Source organism: Thalassophryne amazonica, chromosome 12 (assembly GCF_902500255.1).
Source record: "Thalassophryne amazonica chromosome 12, fThaAma1.1, whole genome shotgun sequence".
NCBI lineage: Eukaryota > Metazoa > Chordata > Actinopteri > Batrachoidiformes > Batrachoididae > Thalassophryne > Thalassophryne amazonica.
In genome coordinates, this window is record NC_047114.1 from 12,338,967 (window position 1) to 12,345,849 (window position 6,883).

General features: G+C 41.4%; 1 protein-coding gene across 1 annotated transcript in view; it reads left to right on the plus strand.

The window, feature by feature from the left end:
• The window catches only part of myo10 (myosin X), a 289,282-nt gene that overhangs the window by 248,738 nt on the left and 33,661 nt on the right, over positions 1 to 6,883 (plus strand). The window lies entirely within an intron of this gene.

The window sequence follows — 6,883 nt, forward strand, 5'->3', positions numbered from 1 at the left end:
CAAATCAAAAATTCGATACAAAAATGGTTGACATTGTAAGAAAAAGGTTCATGACGTGAATTTGGAGTTCAAGAAGAAAAAGGTTTTAATTTGAAAAATTGTCAAAGGAAGTTAAATGCGCCTGCGTGTTTAACTTGACAAAAGTGGAGAAAAAGTTATTTGTAGAAAAATGAAAAAGTAATTTCTAGCTTTGCACGCACAAGCAAGAAATTAGTTTAGACAACACATGGTTGAGACAGACAACGGGTCATAAAAATTTGGACGGCTGAGGTTGGCGTCTCAAGACCCAAGAGAAAGAAAAGTCAAGAGGCGAAGGAGCAACAGTGGAGCGTAAGAGTAAGCCTGTTTCACCGGGGGCGCATGCTTTTAAAAGGTTAAAAGCTCCACTCCCAAGAATTCTAGGTACTGTAGTTTTTTTCTGCGTTTCTTTGTCTTCTTTGATAATAAATTCGTGATCATTCCTTAAAATTCCTGCTTAACCAAGCAAGTCCTGTATTGCAAAACTCTAGTAAACAATTTCCTTAGAACTATGACACAGCACGATTATATATGAAAAACACACTGGATAAACTTTCTACAATCTATGATCAGAGCAAAAATGCAGGATATATATAAATTCCATATGTGAGATTAAATGATCACAGTCAGTTCTTTTTCTTTTTTTCCTTGTTATAACCACAAAGTATAACTTTTTAAATATGGTTACAACTTTATTATTGCTGTATAAGTTAGTTACATGCCCTTCCCAAATTTGTCCACAAGGGGTCAATCTTGCTCCACGGACTTGGGAAGGCAGGTTTTTGGATTTCATCATAAAACATGAAATACGTTAATCTGCAGCCGATTTTGATCAGAGGAACTTGATTGTAATCACAACGTTGAGGGTAATCCTTCTGCGGTATGGTTTTATTGGAATTGTGCTGTAAAGATATAGTTCTAGGACTTTGGGGACAGATATGTCTTTCTGTGGTCTGTGTTTAGATGAGAAAGGAGTTGGAGCCATCTGGCTTTGGAATCTGATAAGAACTCAACTCCTCAGTAAGGAATGCACTTTGGGAGAGTCTTAAAACCTGGAAGGGGCAGTTTTATGACACCTGGCCATCCTGTGTTATTCTCAGGAAAGACTCCTTTTGACAACTTAATATATCCCAGATCTTGGGCTTTGATGGATTTGCTTTTTTTTTATGACTTTTGCTTCATGCAAGCTTAGGAGGTTGGTGTTGACTGCAGGCCCCTCGCTACATGGACCTGTTGTTTATCCTTCACCTGCACAATTATCCATCTATCCATCTGTTTTCTTCCGCTTCATCCGAGGTCGGGTCACGGGGGCAGCAGCTCAAGCAAAGCCGCCCAGACCTCCCGATCCACACACACCTCCCCCAGCTCCTCCGAGGGAACCCTGAGGAGTTCCCAAGCCAGCTGCGAGATGTAGTCCCTCCAGCGTGTCCTGAGTCTTCCCCGAGGCCTTCTCCCGATTGGACGTGCCTGGAACACCTCTCCAGTGAGGCGTCCAGGGTGCATCCAAAAAAGATGCCCGAGCCACCTCATCTGGCTTCTTTTGACATGGAGGAGCAGCGGCTCGACTCCGAGCTCCGCCTAAGTGACCGAGCTCCTCACCCTATCTCTAAAAGAGCATCCAGCCACCCATATCAGCCGCTTGTACTTGCGATCTTGTTCTTTCAGTCATGAGCCAAATTTCATGACCATAGGTGAGGGATGGAACGTAGATCAATTGGTAAATCGAGAGCTTTGCCCCCCTGCTCAGCTCTCTCTTCACCACGACAGTCCGATACAGTGACCGCTTCACTGCAGATGCTGCACTGATCCATCTGTCAATCTCACGCTCCATCCATCCCTCACTTGTGAACAAGACCCCGAGATACTTAAACTCCTCCACTTGAGGCAAGGACAGAGAACCATGGCCTCGGATTTGCAGGTGCTGATTTTCATCCCGGACGCTTCACACTCGGCTGTAAACCACTCCAGTGCACGCTGAAGGTCCTGATTTGATGAAGCCAACAGAACCACATCATCTGCAAACACCAGAGACGAAATTCTGTGGTTCCCAAATAGACCCCGTCTACACCCTGACTGCACCTAGAATACAATTCTGTCTATAAAGGTAATGAACAGAACCGGTGACACAGGGCAGCCCTGGCGGAGGCCAGCGTGCACTGGAAACAGGATTGACTTACTACCGGCAATGCGACCCAAGCTCCTGCTGCGGTCGTACAGGGACAGGATAGCCCTTAACAAAGTGCCCCAGACCCCGTACTCCTGGAGCACCCCCCCACAGGGCGCCTTCGAGGGACACGGTTGAATGCCTTCTCCAGATCCACAAAACACATGTGGACTGGTTGGGCGAACTCCCATGAACCCTCGAGCACCCAATGGAGGGTGTAGAGCTGGTCCAGTGTGCTGCAACCAGGACGAAAACCACACTGCTCCTCCTGAATCCGAGGTTCGACTATCGGTCGAATTATCCTCTCCAGTACTCTGGAATAGACCTTACCGGGGAGGCTGAGGAGTGTGATCCCCCTCTAGGTGGAACACACCCTCCGGTCCCCCTTCTTAAACAGAGGGACCACCACCCCGGTCTGCCAATCCAGAGGCACTGTCCACGACCACCACACGATGTTGCAGAGACATGTCAACCAAGACAGTCCCACAACATCCAGAGACTTAAGTTACTCTGGACGGATTTCATCCACCCCAGGAGCCTTGCCACTGAAGCTCTTCCGGAGGTGGGAGTTGAAGACCTCGCTGACAGAGGGTTCCGCCAGTCGTTCCCAGCAGACCCTCACGATACGTTTGGGCCTGCTAGGTCTGACCGGCTTCCTCCCCTCCCAGCGGATCCAACTCAACACCAGGTAGTGATCAGTCAACAGCTCAGCCCCTCTCTTCGGACCTTCAGCCCGAGACACGTGGCTGAAGGTCAGATGATATGACTACAAAGTCGATCATCGACCTCCAGCTCAGGGTGTCCTGGTGCCACGTGCACTTATGGACACCCTTGTGCTCGAACATGGTGTTCGTGATGGACAAACTGTGGCAAGCACAGAAGTCCAACAACTGAACACCACTTGGGTTCAGATCGGGGAGATCGGGGAGACCGTGCTTCCCGATCACCCCCTCCAGGTCTCACTGTTGCCGCGCATGTGGGCGTTGAAGTCCCCCAGGAAACAATGGAGTCGGAGCACTATCTAGTACCCCTCCCAGGGACTCCAAGAAGGAAGCACTTAGTAAACACACAAGATGAGTGTGAGTAGAAGAAAATGTGCATCAAACAGCGTGTGCAAAGATAAGCAATAATAATACTTGTAACAATACAATAAAATAAAAAGTAAAATTATATATAAACATGATTGGAATTAAAAAATAGGGGCATCTTATTTACAATATGTGAAGTGGAGAGTGGAGTTTAGATGTGATAAGGTGACACTAGTGCTAGAATTTGTAAACAAGTTGTTATTGCACATGATTTGTATACATATTATAGCATGTGGTTATTTCACAGTGTTATTGTACAATCTGACAGCATCAGGGATGAACGACCTGCGGTATCGTTCCTTCTTGCACTTGAATGCACTTTTCACTAAATTATTAGAAAAAAAAATCAGTTACCCAAAATAATTGGATCATTTTAATGATTCCTTGGACTTAAAGTAGAAAATGCTGAGAAACCCCAAGGTAAAATACTGTATTTCCAGAGTATAAGTTTCTTTTTTTATTATTATTATTATTATTATTTATGTCCAACCCCGATTCCAGTGAAGTTGGGACATTCTGTAAAATGTAAATAAAAACAGAATACAATGTTTTGCAAATCCTCTTCAACCTATATTCAATTGAATACACCACAAAGACAAGATATTTAATGTTCAAACTGATAAACTTTGTTTTTGTGCAAATATTTGCTCATTTTGAAATGGATGCCTGCAACATGTTTCAAAAAAGTTGGGACGGGGCAACAAAAGACTGGGAGAGTTGATGAATGCTCAAAGAACACCTGTTTGGAACATTACACAGGTGAGCAGGTTAATTGGAAACAGGTCATGATTGTGTATAAAAGGAGCATCCTAAAAGGCTCAACAATTCACAAGCAAAGATGGGGCGAGGATCACCACTTTGTGAACAACTGTGTGAAAAAATAGTCCACCAGTTTAAGAAGAATGTTTCTCAACGTTCAGTTGCAAAGAATTTAGGGATTCCATAATCTACAGTCCATAATATAATCAGAAGATTCAGAGAATCTGGAGAACTTTCTACACGTAAGTGGCAAGGCCAAAAACCAACAATGAATGACCGTGACCTTCGATTCCTCAGGCGGAAACTGCATTAAAAACCAACATCATTGTGTAAAGGATTTTTCTGCATGGGCTCAGGAACACTTCAGAAAACCATTGTCAGTTAACACAGTTTGTCGCTACATCTACAAGTGCAACTTAAAACTCTTCCATGCAAAGCAAAAGCCATACATCAACAACATTTGAAATGAACAGATGCAAAGTGGAAAAGTATGCTGTGATGTGAGTCAACATTTCAAATTATTTTTGGAAATCATGGACGCCGTGTCCTCCAGACAAGAGTTTTTCTTCTTTTGACCATCCAGATTGTTACCAGTGCAAAGTTCAAAAACCACCACTTGTGAGGGTATGGGGGCGTGTTAGTGCCCATGGCATGGGCAACTTACATATCTGTGATGGAGCCATCAATGCTGAAAGGTACATTCAACAACAGCAACACATGCTGCAATCCCAATCCAGACAATGTCTTTTTCAGGGACGTCCCTGCTTATTTCAGCAAGACAATGCCAAGCCACATTCTGCACGTGTTACAACAGCGTGACTTCGTAGTGAAAGAGTGCGAGTACTAGACTTGCTTGCCTGCAGTCCAGACCTGTCACCCACTATGACAACGAAGACCCCGAACTGTTGAACAATTGAAGTCATACATCAAGCAAGAATGGGAAAGAATTCCACCTACAAAGGTTCAACAGTTAGTGTCCTCAGTTCCCAAACACTTAGAGTGTTGTTAGAAGGAAAGGTGATGTAACACAGTGGTAAACATACCACTGTCCCAGCTTTTTTGAAACGTGTTGTAGGTATCCATTTCAAAATGAGCAAATATTTACACAAAAACAATAAAGTTTAACAGTTAGTACATTAAATATCTTGTCTTTGTGGTGTGTTCAATTGAAAATAGGTTGTAGAGGATTTGTAAAACATTGTATTCTCTTTTTATTTACATTTTACACAACGCCCCAACTTCATTGGAATTGGGGTTGTATTTTTATTAGTTTGGCAGGTCCTGTGACATATACTCCAGTGTGACTTATAAACCAAAAAAAAAAAAAATCACACGTTCATGATTAATAATAAATATTTTAATCACTATTTATTTTGAACTTTCCAAGGAATCAAATCAGTTAATAAAATAAACTGCAACAATAAAAGAATAAATGACAGTAATAAAAAATAGATTACAACAATGCACAAAAGAGAACAGAATGAAATGAAAATACAGAAGAGGGGAGGGAGGGGAGGCCTTGCCGTGCCATGTTTCAAGGATTATTATATGTCAGCCCAATTTAGAACATTGGTGTGTTGGTGCAACACAGATTATGAAGCCAGGTGGAAGCAAATAGAAACTAAAGTTTCAGAGAATTGCCAAATTCAAGCCATACTGGGAGATAAAAGACTTGTCAAACAACAAATTCAACAAAATAATCAGTGGATTATCTTACCACTGAAATTATGGTTGCATTTCATTAAAAAATATAATCTTTATGAACAAGTCAGAATATTACGGTGGGCTCCCAATGATCTAGACTTTGCACCAAACACAATGGATAAGACGTATGAGGCCTGGGCAAGGCGGGGCCTAACTTCATTTTGTACATACTTCTTGAAAGAAACTATGAGGGACTTTCAATCATTACAAAGAAAATTTGAATTGATGAACAAAGATTTCTTTTGATTTTTACAAATTCATCACCATATTACGGGCTTTTTACCAAAAGACAGCAATGTATTTGAAATACCAATTTTAAGGATATTTATCAAAGCATATCAAGGTGATTCTGGCCTTAAATTGGTATCAAGAATTTACAAGGATTTTCAGGACATCAAAAACTTAAACACAGAATACATTAAACAAAAATGGGAAATGGAGTCCAATTCAATTGTGTCTAATGAAAGCTGGTTAAAATATACTGCTTTCCAGTGGAAGATCACAAATTCAAATTCCTGGAGAAGTTTTGGCTGGAAATGTCTTAGCAGATATTTTATTACACCTGCTCAAAGTTCTCATTATTCAGGTCAGTCCGATTGCTGGAGGAACTGTGGGACTCAGACAGCAAACCACTTTCATTTGTTTTGGTCATGCCCCTTGATACAAAATTTTTGGATTAATGTTCAGTCTGAACTCAGTACAATGTTAAATTTACCATCAAACTTAAACTGGGATGAGTTATTGTTTGGCTTTTTGAACTCTGTGGATACCAATGCTAACGTGAAACGCCTATTTGGAATTTTAAGTTTAGCAGCACGTAAATCTATCACTAAAAAGTGGCTAAAGCCTGATTCCCCAACAACTGATGATTGGCACAACCTGGTCTATTCAATTTTTATAATGGAAAGAATTACAATGTCTAACAGACTTGAGGGAGATAAATTTGAAAAAATATGGGCTAAATGGAAGGTTTATATTGTGCTACGAAGGCCCGAGTTTGTTTGATTATGTAACCTGTAATTTTTGTATATGGAACATACTTAAGGACAATACTGTACACCTTGTAGATGTTCTGTGTTAATGTATTTTTTGTGTAAAATTATTTGAAAATTTCTAAAAAAGAAAATTATAAAAAAAGAAAATACAGAAG